The sequence below is a fragment of the Propithecus coquereli genome, unplaced genomic scaffold, assembly GCF_000956105.1.
Source record: "Propithecus coquereli isolate 6110/MARCELLA unplaced genomic scaffold, Pcoq_1.0 Scaffold28, whole genome shotgun sequence".
NCBI lineage: Eukaryota > Metazoa > Chordata > Mammalia > Primates > Indriidae > Propithecus > Propithecus coquereli.
In genome coordinates, this window is record NW_012148396.1 from 10156557 (window position 1) to 10176909 (window position 20353).

Below are 20353 nucleotides of genomic sequence, written 5' to 3' on the forward strand. Positions count from 1 at the left end.
GCCCCTTGCACTGTTCCAGACGAGGTGCTGGTGAGGTACCAGGACCAGGAGAAACCTGCCCGTCTCCTTGGCCGCGTGGCCGGGGCTTTGGCAGGAGCAGCATTAAGGCAGCAGCTCCCACGAGGAAGGAGGCCCAGGTGCCCCAGTCCCACCTCCGCCCCGGCCTGCGTGTCTCAGGTGTGGTTCACCCTACAAGGTACCAGGACAGGTGTCTCCTCCCTTCCACCACCTGACAGCACCCTGAGGTGGGTGCAGGAGGCCCGCCCTGCCGATAGGAAGGCACAGGGCTTCATGATTCCTGCCCCACCCGTGGGCCATCCCCTCCCCTCAAGTGCGGGCCGGGCCTGGTGACTTGTAAATAAACCACGGCAGGTGTCACCCCTGAGATGAGGTTACAGAAGGGACTTCCGTCTTGATGGCATCCTTGCTTTATTGCCCACTTGGACACCCCATTGATGATATAAGCTGCCATGTCACACCTGGCAAGGGACCGCGGGTGGCTTTTGGCCAGTAGCCAGTGAAGAAATGAGGCCCTCAGTTCCCCAGCCTGAGAGAAACCATGAGAAGGAGCTTGGAAGCTGAGCCTCACAAGTCCAGCCCCAGCCAGACTGCAGCCTCGGGAGAGACTGAGGCAGAGGACTCCACTGAGCCACGCCTGGATTCCTGACCCAAGAAACCGAGATGCTAAATGGTGTTGTTTTAAGCTGCTAAGGTTTGGGGTCATTTGTTACACAGCAATAGATAACCAATACACACTCCTTGTCAGCGAAAAAGTGGCAGTTTCCACCGTGTGTGGACACAGCAAAAGACGGCCGTCTACGAACCAGGAGGAAGGCCCTCACCAGACACCGAACCTGCCAGCACCTTGACCTTGGACTTCCAGCCTCCAGAACTGTGTACAAATTTCTCTTATTTAAAAACGACCCTGGTCTATGGTATTGTTACAGTGGACCACGTCTGGAAACCCCTAACTCACGTTCTTCTATGCCCCCTGCACCATGAAGGGGATTGTTAACAACTGAGTCCATAACCCCATCATGAAGGAGGGTTGCTGGGCAGCCCGACCGCAAAGTGGCCAGAGCAGGCGTGTGGGAGTGCCTGGCTGGCTGCCGGAGACCCCTGGGTTCGCTGAGAGCTGTGTCCCGCACCTCCAGAGCATGCCCTGGCTGCCGCTTGGCTGAGTGGTGCTGGCCAGTGGCTGCCGAAGCAGCCCAAACAGCCTTCCAGACAGATTCCTAAATTTTCAGGAGGTTTGAAATACGGCCATAGAAACTTACAGTTCAATAGATTACATTCAAAACAAAGGTAATAAATACTGCAAATGCATCACTTCCTAATTATTTGGCTGTACTTTACCATGATCTATGCCTTTGAGAGGCATAGATCTACTGCATCTGTGTGGTGGAAAGACCACGTGATGGTGGCCACTGAGCAGCTCTTCCCGGCTCTGCATTCTGTGACATCTCGCTGGTGGCTTCAATCAGCTCTGGTGGCAGCATTTACACCACAGCAACTGGCAGTCTCTGCAAGTCAGTGGATAGTTGGTGGAGAACTGCTTACTGGTCATTTCGCCTCTGCTGGGAATGTGGCATCAGAATGGAGAGTGAGGCCTTGGGGTGAGAAGTGGGGTCCTGCAGGGCTGCCACAGCCCTTAGGACTCCAGGTAGGAGGCAGGAGCAGAGGCGGGAGGGGCGGCGGGACGCTGAGCGCCCAGAGTACGAGTATTTCACAGGCCCAGGCTGCAGACCTTCCCAAGACCTTCTGGGCCTTCCCCCCTCCCAGAATGTCTTAGACTGCGCATGCTGGGTTATGGTGAGGCAGACTTTCCCTAAGAGAACACATTTGAAGGTAAGGAGAGCCTTTCGGAAGGTCCTGGACAGCACGAGGTGGTGAGCGTTCTGTCTCTGCAGTGTTTGGGGGGGCAGGGCTGTATGGAGAGGAGGGATCTGAGCACCCCAAGGGGGCACCCCAGGGGACACAGGCCAGGGACACTTACTGAGACCTGGGATCTGACCCTGCACATACCCTACTCCTCATTGCATTTGGAAATGGTGGACATCAGGGTGGCAGGGCCCTGGCTGGGTCGTGCTGCGCACCTGTCTACCCCATGACCCTCCCCAGGAGCCAGGCAGCACCATCAACCCCGCTGGATGCAGGGTCCCCGCCTGGCAGCCACCTCCATCTCACAGCAGCCTGGGAGCCAGGTGTGCTCTCTACCCTGGGATTGGGATGAAGCTCAGAGAGGGCCAGGAATGGGATGGTGGTCACAGCAGTCAGTGGTGGAAACAGGTCTCAAATTCAGGCTCCCCAGGCCCAAGTCCAGGGTGCGGATGAGGCCCCTGGACCACTGGCACCCCCTTCTGGGGAACCCGTCTTGGTGGGGCCCGGCAGGCTCCTCCCTCCCCGCCGGCCTCAGTGTCCGCTTCCTGAGGCAGTGTCCGCTTCCTGAGGCAGTGTCCTGCCTCGCCCCCCGCCCCTCCCCGCCCCAGTCACGGCAGGGCCTCCCCGCGCAGCCGGCAGGTGGCGCTGTGGGCCCAGGCAGGGCTGGTGCGGGCGGGGCCGGCGGGGTGTGCTGCTCAGCCCGCGTCCCCTCCACCCAGGGGCGGGCGGAAGGGATGTCATCCCACTGCCTCAGGCCCTGGGTGGCCCTGAGGGGCGGACACTACCCATCAGGAGCAGAGGTTGTGCCAGAGCTCCAGCTGGTCCCCTTCTTGCTGAGGGCCACACAGAGAGGAGGGGGCCTGACCTAGGGCAGGGCAGCCCCCCGCCGCCGCCCAGGCCCCTTCTTTCTGCCCCTCCAGACTCCTCTGGGTTCCCAGGCTCCAGCTAGGTCACCCTCTGAGGCTTGGTTTGTGCAGCACCTTCCTCCTGGAATGTGCTCCACCCCCCACTTTCCTAAAGAAACCCCTTGCCTATTTGTCCCTGGAGACCCAGCCCAGGCCACCTCCTCTGTGCAGCCTCCCATAGCATTTATTCTTGCTGTGGTTGATTCCACGTGCTGGGCCTGTCTGGGAGGCAGGATGGTGGAGGCTGTGGTTTGACTGGAGGTGACAGGAGGGGCCAGTGGGCACCTTTGCCCCTCCTCCAGGTGGGTCCTGCCACCAGCTCCTCTGGCTGCTGTCTGCCGCAAGGTCTCACCCCCGGAGGACCCCTCCCAGGGGCATGATGGCCCTGTTTGACCTACTGACACCCCCACAGAAGACTTAAACGCAAGGCCTGAAACTATAAAACTCCTAGAAGAAAATGTAGGGGAAGCTGCTTGACATCGGTCTTGGCAACGATTTTTTGGATACGAAGCCAAAAGCACAGGCGAAACAAGCAAAAATAGACAAGTGGGACTACATCAAACCAAAAAGCTTCTGCACAGCAAAGGAGCAAGACCAAAAGGCAGCCTATGGGATGGGAGAAAATATTTGCAAACCCCGTATCTGATGAGGGGTTAATATCCAAAATATACAGAGGACTGCTATCACTCAATAACACAAAACCAACTAACTCCATCCAAAAGTGGTTGAAGGATTAGAACAGACATTTCTCCAGAGAAGACGGACAAATAGTTAGTAGGTGCGTGAAAAGGTGCCCAACGTCACCAATCATCAGGGAAATGCAAATCAAAACCGTAATGAGAGATGCCCTCGCGCACACCTGTACGAATGGCTGTTATTAAAGACAACCAAAGCAAGGTAACGAGCATTGGCCGGGATGCGGGGAAAGGGAACCCCTGCGCTCTTGGGAGGGATGGAAGTGGCCCAGAAGATATAGAAAACATTATAGAGGTTCCTCGACAATCTAAAAACAGAACCGCCATATGATCCAGCAATCCCACTACTGGGGATGCATCCAGAGAAAATGCGATCGGGATCTCCAAGAGGTGTCTGCACTCCCGTGTTCGTGGCGGTTGTGTTCACAGTAGCCAAGATACGGAAACAACCTAAGTGTCTGCGGTCAGATGAATGAATAAAGAAAATGTGGTCTATAAATACAGTGGGATATTATTCAATCTTTCAAGAAAAAGGAAACCAGCCTTATCTGACCGCGTGATTGACCCTGGAGGACTTCATGCTACGTGAAAGAAGCCACACAGACAAATTCTGCTCGATTCCACTTATACGTGGAATCTAAAATAGTCACGCCCACAGGAGCAGAGAGTGGAAGGGGGGCTGCAGGGGCTGGGGGGAGGGGGAGTTGCTGTTCAACGTGTCCAAAGTTTCAGTTATGCCAGAAGAATAAGTTCCAGAGATCTGCTCTGCAGCCTTGTACCTAGAGTTAAAAATATTGTAGTGTGCACTTAAAAACTTGTTAAGTGGGTAGATTTCGTGTGAAGTGTTCCCACCACAGAAAAACAAAAGCAACAACTGCGGAGCACACCCAGCCCCGTCGAGTGCGGAGCTGGGATCCCAGCCTGGGCTCCAGGGCCTCACGCGGGCCCCCTCCTCTCTGCTGTGGCCTGAGCAGGGGCTCTGGGCTCTAAACCTGGCTCCGGCACTTCCAGGCTGAGGGAGTCACTGTCCTCTCCGAGCCCGTGTCCTTGTGTGCACAGCAGGGACAGACCGAGCCTCCTCTTGAGGGGTGGTGAGGACACCCACCTGACAGACCTGTGCCCGCCCTGGCCCCAGGTCAGTCTGGTCCCTCTACAGAGGCCGTCCAGGGAGGGGCCCACCTGCAGCTCTGGGGCCCGCAGGCTGGGGGCAGCCCGAGTCAGCACAGACCCTGGGATCCCAAGCAGGCACTGCCCACTCCTCGTCTTCCAGGGCTCCCATCCTCCTTCCCACCCCCTCCTAATCTCTCACAGAAAAATGAGGGGGAGGAAGGCAAAGGCAAAAGAAAGAGGTTTTCTCCTCTGTGTTCTGAAAATGAGATTTTAAAAATAACTCCTGGTGGTGGCAGCCCCGGGAGGGGATGGTCTAGGGAGGACAACTGGGCTGGGCGGGTCCAGATGGCCCGAGTGCCCCTCCTCCCTGGGCAGGTACACCTGACCCGTGGCCTGCAGGCCTCTGCCCCTCAGGGAGGCAGGGGCCTCGGCTTGTCCTGTTGGAGGAGGCAGGCAGAGGGAATTGTGCAGTGGGGGAGAAGGAGGTGACATCACAGTGCAGGAGGAAGCAATGTTAGGCGGTGACCCCTGGGCAGGAGCAGAGCCCTGGCCTCTTCAGGTCTCCCAGTCCCTCTTGGTGCCCTTGCCCCTCCTCTCAGATCACTGTCCACCAGCCACAAGGTCTCCGGGGCTGTTTCTTATTTCTCAGGGGCTTGTGCTTTTTCCTGACACAGGACCTTTGCACATGCTGTTTCCAAGACCCTCTTTCCCTCCCTTCACACAGCATACCCTGCTTACCTTCAACATCACTTCCCCTAGAGGCCTGGGGTCACTTCCCAAGAAAACTCTTTCCCTCAAATCATTGCTTTAGGGTCTCTGTGGTAGGATGAATAATGGCCCCCAAAGATGTCTATGTTTTAATCCTTGGAACCTGTAATTGTTATCTTTATGGCAAAAAAGGACTTTGTACGTGTGATTAAATGAAGGATCTATAGATAAGATATTATCTGGGATTATCCAGGTGGTCCCCAAGTGCAACCACACGTGTCCTTACAAGAGGGAGGTCTGACTACAGACAGAAGAGGAGGAGGCCGTGGGACCATGGAGCAGAGATTAGAGGGATGCGGCCATCTGCCGAGGGATGCAGGCAGCTGCCAGATGCTGAAGGAGGCAAGGAAGGATCCCCCGCCACCCAGGACCTCTGGAAGGAGTGTGGCTTTGCTGACACCTGGATTTTGGCCCAGTGACACTATTTTAAACTCCCAAGTCTGTGGTAATTTGTTGTGGTGGCTCTAGGGAACGGATACACGCTGCTTTTGGGGGAGCCCAGATAAGTGAGACAAAGCGGGTCTGTCTTAATTATTGCTGCCACATGCACGTCCCTCCAAATGCTCCAAATGCCAGGCACTTGGCCACCCAGGTGTGGACATTTCTCAGCCTGCTTTGCAGCCAAATTCTCACCCTGGGAATTGAGAAGTGAAGGGTACAGGGGCCCCGGACGTTCTTGATAGGAAACTGCCAGCCCATGCCTGCCCCACCCCTCCGCGGGCCAGAGTGCAGTGGGGTGTGTCTCCATGTCAACCCAGATGAAGGCGCCTGGGTCCTCGAGTGGCCCCGTGGAGCAGAGCTGTCCTCACACCCTGGATGGCTGGGCCGCCGCATGAGAGAGAATGTCCACTTTATTTTAGCCACTGTATTTGGGGCGCTTTGTCATAGCAGTTTAGTTGTCCCCCTGACTAATACACTGTGGTTTAGAGACCACTGATGCTCCAGTATTGGGCCCACGGGGGTCTGTGGAATGAGCATGTCAGTGCAGACCGTTTCTCCCTCTCATGCTAACAGCGCTATTGATTGCGGGCGCCATTAGAACTGCCGCCTGGCCCGGGCTCACCAGGCTAAGCTAGGGATTCATCTACTGCCCTGAGAGTTGGTGTTGGGTGGCCCGTGCGGCTGGAGCACAGAAGACGGAAAACACACGTGACATGCAGGCCCCCACCCCGCCCACAACTGACTGTGAGGTCCAAGGGGCGGGCTGTGCTCCTGCCATGGTGGGTGGGTCCTGGGCCGAGGAAGCAGAGGGCCTATACCTCGTGGCTGGGCAGACCTCAGAAACACTCCATGCTCCCGGGCACGGTGCCATGGAGCATCCCAGCATCGTGACGTCCGTGGGGGAGGAAGGGCCCCACGGGACAGCAAACAGGAGGGAGCTGTGCGGTTCCCACGCTGTGGCTTGGGGACTGCAGGGGAATTCTCTATTTCCTGTTTCACAGCGGCGAGCATACAGCACACTTCCACACTTCAGAGCAGGGCTGGGGAGGCTTCCCTCAGTCCCACTTCCCCATGAGACCCGAGGCTCTTCAACCACAGAGAGCCTGTCACAGGGTGGCCAGGCAGCCAGCCCTCGAGGCTGGGGGAATCCTTCATGACTAGGTTGAATATCGGTTTTGTTGCATGGAATCATTCTCAAAGGCACCGTTATCTTTGAGTTTAACCTTAGGCAGTTTAAACAAATGGGGAAACTGAGGCTCAGGGAGGCAATGCGGTTGCCCAGCCCAGAGTAAGTGAGTGTCCTGCTCAGACCCCAGATGCTGCTGGGACCCCTCTTGCACCCCAGCTTTGCTTAAGGTGGTAGGGGGAAATGAGGTGTGGCTTATTTGAGGGAGAAGAATTTCGGCCCCACTGCCAGGTCGGGCGGGTCCGTCCTTGGGGGGTGAGAAGGCAGAGTGACTGCAGGGTCTTCGCCATGCAACCAAGGCCTCTCCTGCCTCCCACCTGCTTACCCGACTAAGGCACCTGACCCAAGGAATCCCAGCAGGAGCAGAGCCATAGCTGGTCCGATGGTGTGGCCCCGAGGGGCAGGGCCCTGGACTCAGGGATGGGGGTCATGTGCAACCTGGGGTCCTCACTGGGACATATGAGAGCCCATAGGAGGCAAGGGAGGGACCAAATTTAATCAGGTGACTTCTGATGGGAGGGCCAGCCAGGCCTGTGGGGCTCTGAGGTGCAGAGCAGGCCAGGAGGGCTTCCTGGAGGAGGCAGTGTGAGCTAGGACCTGAAGGATGAGTAGGAGTTTGCACTGCAGAGGTGGCTGGAAGGGCACCTGGCACAGGCTGCTGCTCTAAGATGTGCAGGTGTGGAGGTGTGGAAATGCAGGCTGGGACAGTGGCCGATGAAGCCCCTTCCTGCTTCCTGGCATTCCTGCTGTATTTGTCATTGTTGCTGTGCTAAGAGACAGCCCAGCGCCTGTCATGGCTCAAACCCCAGGGCGTTCACTGCTAGTTTACAGCACAGTGTGGGGTGGGGCTTCACCCTCGGGGGAGCCAGGGCCCCAGCCACGACCCCTGGGGGCACTGACACTTCTTTGTCTGGGGCCTGGCCCCTGGAGCCTGCTTGCAGGCCACACGTGTTGGGGAATGATTCTCCCCAGGACTGCTCATGAGCGTCAGGAATGAGCACCCCCCTGCTACCTGCGCCCTCCGGTGGGCAAGGTAGCCCTGAGGCCGCCCCGCAGCAGTCAGCACACCATCGTGTGCCTGCACGGGCTTTGTTCCCTTCTATGCATCATGTCTCCACCCCCCGCCCATGCTTGGGTCTGCTTTGGGGGAACCCAACCCCCATGGGCTCTTTGTGGCCAAGGGCTGGGTCTGACCCATGTCACCGGGACTGCCAGAGTTGCTGAAGATGGCGGCTGCTGACCTGAGACCCACGGACCTCAGGAATACCTGCAGGATGCTGAGGAAGGTCAGGCCAGTGAGGTGCTCAGGCCTTGGCTGCCCGTGAGTGTGCACAGGCTGGCCCTGTGGCCACCAGGCTGGCCTGAGCAAGGCAGGAGGAAGAGAGGGTTGGTGGGGCTGGTCCAATGGCCCTGTGCAGGGGCAGCGAGCACATGTAACCAGAGGTTAGCCTCATAAGCCCTGCTGGGTGCAGTGGGAGGGTCAGAGGGGAGGCTGGCCTGAAGGGAGCAGCTGCAGGGCCAGGTGAGGCGCAGGGTGCTGGGGAGGGCCTGCAGGGCTGCCCACGAGAGGTCCGTGCATGCAACCATTGAGCCCATCGGCCCCAACCCCCTTCAGAGTGGGACCCCTTTAAATGCAAGGTTCTGTCCTCCCAGCAGGCTCCTCCCCCAGTCTCCCGGCAGCCAGATAAACAGAAGCCTGACCCCAGCCACTGACATGGCTTCCCCCTGTTCCGGGGACCTCAGTCCGGCATGTCTGCCCCCTCCTTCTGTAGCCACTCCAGGTGAGACACACATGGGTGAGAGGGACAGAGGAGAAAGGGCATTTGGGGCTCTCATTTCATGCCCTCTTCCGGAAGGGTCACACATCAGGAGAGTGTCAGCAGCACTGGGCCGGGATGGGGGCATCGAACCCACCCCCTAAGGCCCTTCTCCTTCCTGCTCCCCCAGGGCCTGCTGCCCCACAGCCCTCCCAGGGGACGAGGCTGGTTCTCTTCCTGAAGCCCCTGGACTCCTGGGCAGAGTCCTCCTCACTCCTCAGGGTCCCTTCCGGATCATGCCCCTGCCCCAGCTAAAACCCAGCTCTGGATGTCTGGAGGGGCAGCCATCCCCCCGCATTGCCCCTACCGCAGTCACTGCCCCGGATGACCCCGTGCCTACTCGCAACCCTCTCTCCAGCTCCCCGTCTTCACCTTGGTGACTTCTTCCCTCGCCTGCTCTGTCTCTGTCTCTGACTCCAAGGATCTTGTCCTCCCCACAGACCCCCACCTCCTTGGCCCCTTCCTGGCTGCTGCCCTCTGGAGGCCCTTAGGGGGCCAAAGTCCATGGTGTCGTCCACCTCTCCCACCTCCTCCCACCCCTGCCCACAGCTCTGCCATGGTCACCGCCCCTCACACCCCTCCCTGGCCCTCTCCTGTTCTCTTGTGCCAGTCTGGCAACTCCCCACTCCCCCATCTCCCGGCTCCGTGCAGCGGCCTAAGCTGCTCTGCTCGCACTTTGAGTTCCCCACTTCAGCCCGATGCAGCAGCGAGGTGGCCGCCACTGCAGTTCCTGTCTGTCCAGCCGCCCCTCTCCTAGCAACAGCCTCTCACCTTCTCTCCATCGAAGCCCGCACCCTCCTCTCTGTCCTCACACTCAGCTGAGGCTTTGCCCCCTCTTTCCTGGAGGAACCGAAGCCATCGGAGGATGCCACAGACACCCACCCACCTGCACTTGTGCCTCGGACTCTGTCTGCCCCTGATCCAGCAAAGGCCACCATCCACTTGTCCCACTCCCTCCTTCCTACTCACGTGGTCACTCTGGCAACCCCCAGCCTCTCTCCTGCGCCATGACATGTCCTCAGTTACTATCACCCTGTCCACACAAAAGCGTGCTGTTATTTGTCCTGTCCCCTCGCCCTGCTTCCCTCTCAGTGGCCGCCCTCTTTCTCTGCCCCCACTTACAGCAAAGCCTCACACAGGTGTGTGTCCCTGCTGCCAAATCCACCCCTCCCACTGCCTCCCGAACCCACTCTCCTCACGCCTCGCTGAAGCAGCTCTGGTCAAGTCACCAGTGACCTCTGCGCTGGTAAATCTGAGGTTAGCTCTCAGGCTCCATTTGGCGTGACTGTCGGCAGCACATGACTCAGAGTCCCCACCCCCACGCCTGGCTTCCAGAAGCCCCGTGCACCCGGCTTGCCCCGGCAGCACTGCCTGCTCCACCTCCTCTCCCCTGCTGGTGAGTCGAGAGGGCCCCGAGCTCTGTTCTGGGCCTCTCCTCTTTCTTTTCTCACGCCCTTAGTGGTGTCATCCAGTGTCGTGGCTTTAAATGCCATCTCTTTTCCAGCCGGGACCCCCACCCATTCCAGACTCAGAGCCACTCTTGCATCCCCTCCTGTGCCCATCTGGAGATTAAGTCTTGACCTCAGCCCAGCCTGCCACTCTCCCAGCTGACCTGTCTCGGGAAAGGGCACTTCCTCCCTTTGGTGGCTCGGGCCATAAACCTCCACGTCTCCCCTCTTTCCCATGCCCCCATCCGCAGTGCCTCATCAGCAGAGCCTGCTGGTTCTGTCTGCACGGTCTGAGCATTCTCAGCCCTGCCCTGGCTGAGGCACCCTCTCCTTGGTTGCTGTCCTGGCTGTTGCACTGGCCTCTTGGCTGCTGCCCTATCCCTCCACCTGTCTGCAAGACCACGCCAAACCCGCCTAGTGAAATGCAAGTCCCATAATGGCACTCCTCTCATGCCCTGGGCCCGGGGTGGGCTGGAGTAGCACAGTGGCCCAGCCCTCTCCTCTCCTGGGGGGCCCGTCCACAGCTCCCCACTTCTCCTGAGCTTTTCCTTACCTCTACCCAGAGCAACACCCCATGGCCCTTCCCTTGGCTGCCCACCCCACTGGCTAGTACTGAGGGGGAGGCCAGGCCAGTGGCTGGGACACCAGGACAGCCCTATGCCTACAGCTGCTCACCCAGAGGCCTGCAGGGAGGAGTCATCCAGGTGACAGGACAAACTGCCAGGATGCTCCACCCCTGCCCTATTTGGGTCAGAGGCTGTGAGCAGGCATGGGCAACCCTGTGCCTCCAGCTGCTTGCCCCAGAGGCCTACAGGGACGACGTGGTGAGGTGGACAGGGCAGGCTGAGCAGATGGAGGCACCACCCCAGCTTCATCTGGGTCAGATGCTCCAGGTGCAGCTTCTCAGGTTCTGTCTTGGTGCTGAGAGTGACAGGCTCTGAGCTGGCCCAGCAGGCTTCGCCATGCCCGCTCACAGCCTCAGCTGGGACCACTCTGACCCCCATCTGGGTTGGAGGCACCAGGCGCTGTTTTGGTGCTGTCCGAGGTGCTGATTTGGGAAAGTGCTCTGCAGAGACAGAACAGGTTGGTCAAGGCCATCTCATCTGCGAGGGCAGCAGAACAGGCTTGGTTGGTCCCAATTTCCAGAAGGGGAAATGGAGGCTCATGCAAGGTAAAAGACTATCCCAGGCTCTCACAGGTGGGGGGAAGGACCTCCAAGTCTGTCGCTCATGGCTGTAGCGATGCCCAGTCCAGTGCCTGCATGGCACACAGTAGGTGCTCAGTGAATGTCTGTGTGAAGGAGACAGAGTCATGATCAAGAGGCTCTCGAGCCAGGGGCTGTGGCACAGTGGAAAGTGATCACCCAGTCCCAGGCCTGTGTCTGACTTCCTGGGCCGTATCCTCACAGGCAAGATGGACTGAGTGTTGTTGTCCTCTCCTAGGGGCCAGAGAACTCATGGTCAGAGCCTTGTACAGGTCCATCCACTCCCACCTGGCCTCTGGTCCTGCCCATCCCCAGGGAGCTGCCCAGTCTTTGTCCTGCGTCCACCGTGGGCCTGTCTGTCTTTCTCCCTGAACTTTGTACTCAGGGATGGCCCATAGCTGCTTCACCCACGTCAGTATCCCAGAGCTAAGCGCATCTGCTGAATGAATGAATGACGGAAACATTGAGGACATCTCTCCCGAATCAAGGGCCTGGAGTTGGGCACAGCAGCCCAGGCACGGTGTGGCCAGGGACCAGCACTCTGGGCTCCTTCTGGGGACCATGGACATTCTTCCAGGGTGCCTTGATTGAACTGAAACCAAACTCCCTTCCAGTCCGACTCCTCATCCTTTCGGTGCTGTTTCTCCCCTGGACCCCAGGTGCTGGTGGGGAGCCAGGCGGTGGCCCCAGGCTGCTCTCCACCCAGGTCTGCAGGGCCTGGCTATTTGCCCTTCGATCTCTCCCAGCTGAGTGTTCCCCATCCTCGCCCCCACAGTCCAATCTCTGCACAGCCCCAGGAGAAACTTCCCACTGAGGGCGACTGCTTCACCTCCTGTCCCCAACGCCACTATCTGCAGCAGGAACCCCACACCCGAGCTTGCTGGTGGTCAGGCTGGCCAAACTGTGCAGCCACCTCCCCACCAGGGAACTTTCCGCCCAAATAATATTAATACTTAGGGGTATACAACCTTCCACACCTCAGGACTTTCTGCCCTTCGCGGTTGGCGCTGATCCCACCGCTCCTTTGTCACGGCGGGGCCCTTACCTCCCCCAGCTGTAGGATTTGCCTTTTGAGGCTCATCTAGATTCTACCACCCCTGCGCCCCGCCTGGCCACTTCGCCCGTGTCCGGGTGGGCAGCTCGCCCAGCGCAGGGTGGTCCCTGACCCGCCTGTCCGCGCGGCTGAGCTCAGGGCCTCCCGCCGGCCCGCAGGTCCCGCCGCCCCGGAGCCCCGGTTCCCAGACATCTACGGCGGGGACGCGCAGCTCTGGGAGGCGCACTTCCGCGGCATCGGGCGCGCCTACCGCGCGCTGGGCAAGGAGGACGACTTCACCATCCGCGTGCTCACGGAGGACTTCACGCTGCCCTTCCCCTTCGCCTGGCCTCCGGGCCCCGACCCGGCCCGCGGGCCGCTCTTCTATGACCCCGGCGACCGCGCGGGCTTCGACTTCCTGCTGCGGGGCCCGGGCGCGTCGCCCCCCGCGCTGCTGCGGCCGCTGCATGCCACTGCACAGGCGGCCCTGCGCAAGCGGCGCCTGGAGCGCCTGGCGCTGAGCTACGCCAGCGCCTGCACCTGCCAGCCGCCCAGCCTCGTCCTGCTGGCGCCCGGCCCCGCCGCCGCCGGCGCCTTCCCGGGGCCCGCGGGGCCCGAGGCCACCGCGCCCAGGCTGGCCTAGACCTCCGCACCTCCAGAGCGAATAAAGTCTTCCTTTGCTTCTCCAGCCCGCTGAGGTGCTTTGCCGCGCGCCCTGGGACTGGCGTCTGCACAGGCCTCGGATGGACCCAGTGCAGAAAGGGTGGGGGGCAACCAGGGGCTGGGCTCTGGCCCCAGCTCGGTCACCAAGCCAGGCCCAGGCAGCAGGGGGACCAGGACGCCACATGGGGCTCGAATGTTCAGTGAATGAAAGAGAGCAATCCAAATGGCCATGGAGACTGGCTGGCCAGCCACAGGGCAGCTGTCAGCGGGAAGAGACCTGGGTAATGTGGGTTGGGCCAGACTCTCCACTTTCCCTGCCCACCCTCTGGGATCCTGGTCACAGCCCTGTGGTGGGCATTAGGTCCCCAACCCACGGGCCAGAATACCAAGGCTGGACTCCTCCACCGGGCAGCTGGGCTTTAGTTTCCTGTGTGCTGACTTCAAGGTCAGCAGCTTTCTCCCACCTTCCATGATGGAGGGACACCGGGAGGGGGCCCGGAGAGGAGAGGGGGCAGCAGAGCAGAGGGAACAGAGTATGGATGAGGAGAGGGACAGCAAGGAGGGGTCGCCACAAGGCATAGTCTCAGACCTGCCGCCCCCCCCCCCCCCGCCAGCTCTCGGGAGCGGGGATGCCTCCTGCTTCCCCTATGTGGGGCTGAGAGAATTTGCTGGCCCCGAATGGCCACCAGTGACCCAGCCTCCACCCTGGGTGCGTCTCCCTCTGCAAGTGACAAACCCCAGGACTGTCTCTGCTGTGGGCCTGCTGGTGGCAGGGCAGAATGACAGCATGACCCTGGTGGCTTCCTCCTCTGACCTGCAGGACATCAAGTAGGGATTTGAGTGGCCTTTAGGGACAAGTGCTCAGTCCAAAGGATCAGCTGTCCTTTTGCGTGGGGAGTTTGGATTCCAGGTGTGCAAGGGGAGGCGACGTCCCCACTTCAGTGTAGATGGAGTGAGAGCTTTCCCCTTTTCTGTTTTCTAATCTAGGAGTTATTTATAGCTTCCTAGTTGTGGGGAGAAAAGGTTTTTCCAAACCCTTGCTTGGTTTTGCTGGAGAACTAGTTGCGAGGGAACATTCATCTCTGGAGCAGAAGGTGGCCTCGGGGCTGTGGAAGAGGGGTCTCCACTTCTTTCTTCTGCTGCCACAGGTCCCGGTGGAGGCCACCAGCCCCTGTGCAGGCTCCTCCCACCTGTGGACTTGTCTCTTCAATTTTAGAGAGATGCGCGAACAGTTATGTTGTAATAATATTCAGGCATTTGACACCCGGTAGGACACCAGCACAGTAACATTATGTATTATGTATCCTGTGTTGTATATGAATTGTTTGTGTTCCCCAGAAGCAATCCCTAAACATGATTTGGGTGACGTGGTTTACTGGGAGGGGGGAACACAGGTAGGAAAATGAGGGCACTGGTAATGGGGGGTGTAAAGCAAGTTACCCTGTGGGCAACTGGAGGGCAGACAGTGTAGATCGTGCCTTGGGCCTGGGAGCCATCCCACTCGAGGGACAAGGACCCAAGGATTAATCACTGACCCCCTGCCTTCACTGGGCGAGGGCCTCCCAGGGATGTCAACCCTTTGGCAGTTCAGCTGCCCTGTGGGGGCTGAGCACACACCTCCCCGAAACAGTAGCAATTGAGAGTAACCACTTAGAAACTTTTATAACACTTTGATAGAGCAATTTTGTGACTGTAGAGTATAGTAATAAAAATTTGGGGTTTATACTTTTTATTTTTTTTAACTTCATTTTTCTAGAAATTTATTTTTAAAGCAGCTCACAAAAATACGGGTCTATGACAGATTGGAAACAAACACCTGGAGCAGCAGGATGTCCTGCAAGCCCCGGGAGCTTCCCCTAATGACCCCTTGGCCCTGCTGGGTCACGTGCCCACTCCCGAACAGTCCCTGTGGCCCAGGGAGGGACACACATTGATTGGCTTAGATCTGGGTTATCTGCACCAATCCCTGTGACAAAGGGGTAGGGTGACCTTGAATGGATTCTGACAGTGAGGTCCAGAACACTGTGGCGGCACACAGTTGGGGGGGGTGGAAGGGATGATGGGGAGCTGACCGCCATGCCCACCACAGCCAGGCGGTGCCAGCCCTGGGATTTGGCCCCAGGGTTGACTTCTGTTAAATCTCATGCCTTCCCTCCAGGTAGACATGCTGTTCCCAAGGAGAGGTGTAGTCAGAAACGGCCACAGGGTGGGGTCTCTGTCTTTTGTGTGAAGCACAGTTGAAAATCTAATTTGTTTTCTTAGCATTTGTGCTATGCCACGTTCAGTGCTGAGGCTGGGCCTTCATGGAGGGAACACACCTCCTGCCTCAAGGAGCCCACAGACGGAGGGTAAGAGGGTATTAAGACACACTGCTCATTACACCTTAGATGGAAGACTGAGAAATCCCTCCTGGGACTCAGTTTCCTCCGCCCCCCCTCCACCACACAGAGAAAGCCAGCTAGCCCTCACATTGCCCTTTTTGCTATGGCTGCTGGGATGCTCAAAGGACATTTGTGCCCAGTTGTTCTAACTTCCCTCAGGCATGATATTTCAGGTTAGTTTGCCCCTCCTCTCTGGCTGTGTTGCCTCCTCCAGAGGTCCGGCTTTCAAGTCTTATGATGCCTGGACTATAATTGTAAGAATGAGTCTTCAAATTAATTTTGGAAATTAGGGGGAAACATCTTCTTTCTAAAGTTACAGATCCTGGCCCTGGTTTGCAGCACTTCACCCTCACCTTCCTCCCACTGACTGCCAGGAGGCTCTGCCATCTTTTCTGAACAAAGCCCATGGTCTATGCTGAAATACTGTGGCTGTTTGCTTCGGGGGCCCTGGTGCCCACTGGGGTGGGCAGCGGCTACAGTGAAGGCTTTGGGGAGACAGGACTTGGCGTGAATACTTTGGCCTCTGCCCACTGACTCCGCAACCTCAGACATCACTGCTTCTTTTAGGGCCCAGGGTCCTCCCAGCTGTGATCGGGACCACAGTAACAGAGCCCCCTGGGGCGGTCGTGGGGACTGAGACATATTGTGGGGTTGGGCTCCTGGGCTGAGCCTGGCACAGTGAGACCCCAGCAGAGAGAGGGCAGCTGTTTCCCCATGATGGTCGTCTCCCCCCACCCCATGTGCGGGGTGCCCCAGCCGCCTCTCCCAGGGCTAAGGGGCCAAGGGGACCATTGGTTTTCCCGACACTAGCCTGCCCTTGGGCTCTGAGGGTTCTGGAGGTTCCTGGCTGGTTCCTTCTCTTAGCAGCTGTGTGGCCTTGGACAAGCCTCTTGCCCTCTCTGAGGTTCGGTCCTTACCTGTAAAACTGCGTCACAGGCAGGTTTGGTGCACAGCCTCCACCAGCTGGTACACCGAGCTGGGACACCTGCCCACACTGCGTTTTGTAAACAGTGGCTATTATTGTCCCCTTGTCTTTACCCAGGGCTGGCTACCCCCGCTCTGTCCAGAGGTCAGGGCTGCCTTCCAGGGTTCTGCTTCCTCCGCAGGGCTGAGGCCGCCCGCTGTTTCTCCCATCAGCCCAGAACACACCAGCCTTGACCGGGAGCCGGAGTCACAGGGGAGCCGCAGCTCCACCAGGGCAGGGCTTTGACCTGTTCCATGCGCTGCTGAACCTGCTCCTAGACCCACGCTTGGCTGTGTAGGTCTCAGTTAACATTTTCTGAATGTGCCAATGTGACCCCGGGATATGACCTTGCTGAGCAGATGGGTGTGCTGGGGCCCCGTCATTCTGGATGCAGGCAGAGTCCCGGAGGGAGGGCAGGAGTCCGGGGCGCAGGCCGAGAATCCCGAGGCTGGGTTCTTTTCACCTCCCAGCTGCCCCCTGAGACTTCGCGCCCTTCGATGCTCAAAGGAGACAGGTTCCCCCTTTGATTCCTGGGCTGCCAGGAACAGGGGTTGGGCACCCCCCTCTCCTGCCCCTGCTCCAGTTTTCTAGGAATGGACTCAGAGGAGCGGAGAGGATGCTTAATTAATTGCAATTACAATCTTCAAAGGAAGCCCAGAGTTGAAAGTTGTTCCTAATTACTGTGTTAGGATGTCAGTCAGCGCCCCAAATTGATTGTGTTGGAATTTCCGATGGAGGATTAATTGAGTTGCTGCGAGGACCACTTTCTGTCTCTCCCCTTTAGATAAAGCTCACGTTTAGCCTCTGTGGAGGCTTGTGGGGCTGGAATGACAATGATGGCTGGGAGCTGGCGGAGGCTGGTGACAGCTGCCCTGTGAAGACCTCAGGGCCAAGGTCCGGGCCCAGGGCCTGGGATCTGGCGTGAGGTGGCAGATGGGCTCCGAGTGGTCACCAGTGTGGTTGGCCAAGTGCTTTCTGTCCTGGCTCCTGGTACTTCTGGGGACCCTGCTCCTCCTGGCCCTGGAGTTGCGTGGGGTCAGCAGGTGGCCAGCACTGGCCGACTGGTGGTAGGCATGATGACATTGGCCATTTCCGGGCTAAAGCATTTACTGCCAGTAAGAAACCCCGTGAGCCCCCTGTCTGAGTCCTGGGGCTGGCTGGCAGGGCCTCTGTCACCACGTCGGCCCCTGCGAGCTGGGGCTGTTTCCTCCTCAGCATAACCTCACCTCTCTCACTGGTCCAGGCTCTGGCAGGCAGGGCCAGCTGTGTCCTGTGCAGGCCCAGCACAGAATGAAAGATGAGGGCCTTGTGGAAAAACTAGTGAGATTTTGCAGGGTGGCGGCAGTGCATTAAACCCAGCTGGGCACTTCTGGGCACGGGCACTGTGTTACTGCTCAGGTCGGTGCTTGTGTAGCAGCCCCGCCGCAGACCTAGGTGTCAGCTTTGATCTACAGGCATGGCTGTGTGGCTTCCTTCTCTGTGCCTCAGTTTCCTCATCTGTAAAATGGGATGGGCAGGGTACAAACACGTATCTCTCAGCCACACGGAGGATGCATTAGCGAGGCTCACTTTCCTCCTGTCCCTCTGCTTGCAGGAGGAAGCCTCTTCCTCCACAGATAGTCACCTTCACCTGGTGCCTTTCAGTCACGGTTCTCTGCCCTGGGACCCAGCAGGAGTCAGGCCCAGGGGCCCCTGCCCTCCTGGGGCCGGGTGCAAAGCACAGGGGAGTATGTGCTGTCTCTGTGAGACGTGTCTCAGAGGGGTCAGGCAGGCCGTGGGGTACGGAGGGCCACAGGGAGGCTCCAGGGGCCCAGGCCTGATTGAAGGGACTTGGGCTTGTCCCATGGGTGGGTTTAGAGCTGAAAAGTGACATAATCTCATTAATGCATTAGCACATGCATTCTTAAGGCGGGGGGTCTCACCCCCTAGGGGAACGTTTGGTTCTTGGGAAGGCGAAGAGGCCTTACTGTTCATGTGTGGAGCACGGACGCACATACAGCGTGCAGACAGACACTTGGTTCCCTGTGGTGTTAAATTCCATGAGTGCCGAACTCGGAAAAGATGTCTAAAAAGGCTCCTAGATGGTGGGGGCAGGGACGAGGAAAGCCAGGTGGAGAGACGCTGATCTAGAAAGGTCATGTGCTGCTGTGGGCTGGAGCTGGGGTGGGGACAGAGGCAGGGGCACTCAGGGCCACTCTGGCTGTCCCCGGGGTGGGGCGGGGGTGTCAGGGACAGTGGGGAAGGGGCTGGATCCCGGGGTCCTCTGGAAGGTGGAGCCAGTGGGGTTTCCTGAGGGTTGGATACGAGCTCCAGGAAGGAGAGGAGTCGGGGTGCCAAGGTCAGGGCTGAGCCATGGGACGGTGGAGCCTGAGGGCACCAGGGCGGGCGTGAAGGCAAATGGGCGTGTTGGGGACTCAGTGGGGACAGAGGACCCCAGGAGAGGGTCATTTGGAGCCTGGGTCTTGGCAGGCCCTCGGGCTTCTCATCTGGGACAGGGCCCTGCTGACACTTGGCCCGGGTGGGCTCTTCTTTGAAGGTGGCTGTCCCTGGCAGGAGTTGCTGCGGCCCATTTCAGGCCCAAATGGCTGGGCTGTTGCTGGGGTGATGAGCGCTTCCCAGGCCCTTTAATTACCTCGCAGTAACGAGCCCTGCAATTCAACAAGGAAGGGGAGCTGACAGCCTGGCATCTTCTCATGGGCCTCGGGAGAGGAACAGGAATCTCAGGGACAGGTGGAGGTGGGGAGCGGTGGCACACAGCAGGCCCTGCCCTGTCCCACCGAGGAGGGTGGGGACATTCAGGCACAGTCTGGGTCTCATGCGGGCCCCAAGAGATGGTGGGTTGGGGCACGCATGAGAATATCCCAGCCCCAGACCAGGTGGGTCCTGTCATTCCATTTCCCAGTTGGGGAAACCGAGGCACACAGAGATTGACACAGCAGGTTTCTGGTTTCAGTGTCTGTGCTCCTAATGACTGCTCTGTGGTCTGGCCAAGCTCCCCAACCTCTCAGAGCCCTAGGCCCCCATGTATGAAATAGGGTGACAGGTGCCCCCCTCAGAGGACCGTCGTGTGGATTGAAGGAGAGGGTGTGTGTTTGTGCTCAGGGCAGGGCCTGGCTTAGACTGCAGGGCTGACGGGGTGTCCCCACGCATCGGGACCTTGCGTCCATGCAGGCAGGGAGCCACCCCCGTGGTGGGCCTCAGCCCCCTGACCCCAGCCCTGCCACCAGTCACTGGCCACCCCGCGCCCTTTGTCCAATCCCAGGCCGCCAAGGGCTTTGAAGAAAGTCCTAGGGAGCTCCCCCTCCCTCCCCATTAGACCGTGTTTGTTCCAGATCCATGAATATGCAATTGTCGCCCACCCTCTGCAGAACTTCCTCCACTTCTGCAGCGGCTTCTACATTAATCACGGCTAATTGCTAGCGGGAGTCGTTTATGTCAAGAGCCATTATTCCTGGGAATAAAGAGAAATAAAAGATGGTTCCTTTTAGGAAGCCCGGCGTCGCCTGGGGAGGAACAATGCCAGACCCGGAAGAGGTCCCCAGCTCCCCGGCCCACTTCCAGTGGCTCCAAAATGCATGTGACAAATTGAAGGCCTCTGGCCTTTGCTGCATATTCCGGGGAGTGAGGCATCCATCATGTTCACACGCTTTTCTGAAGTTGTTGTGAGTTTCCTTGAAACCATGAGGGTTTTTTTCTTTCTTCCTTTTTTTGGCAACAACAGCTGGGAATAAGTTGACACTTTCTAAAAACTGCCACTTATCGCCCGGAAGGGGCTAGGCGAAGGACGCCCCACGCTTGCCAAGTCCTCAGGCCCTGCTCCGAGCCTGTGTGCCAGGCGCGTATCTGTCCTCGCGTCT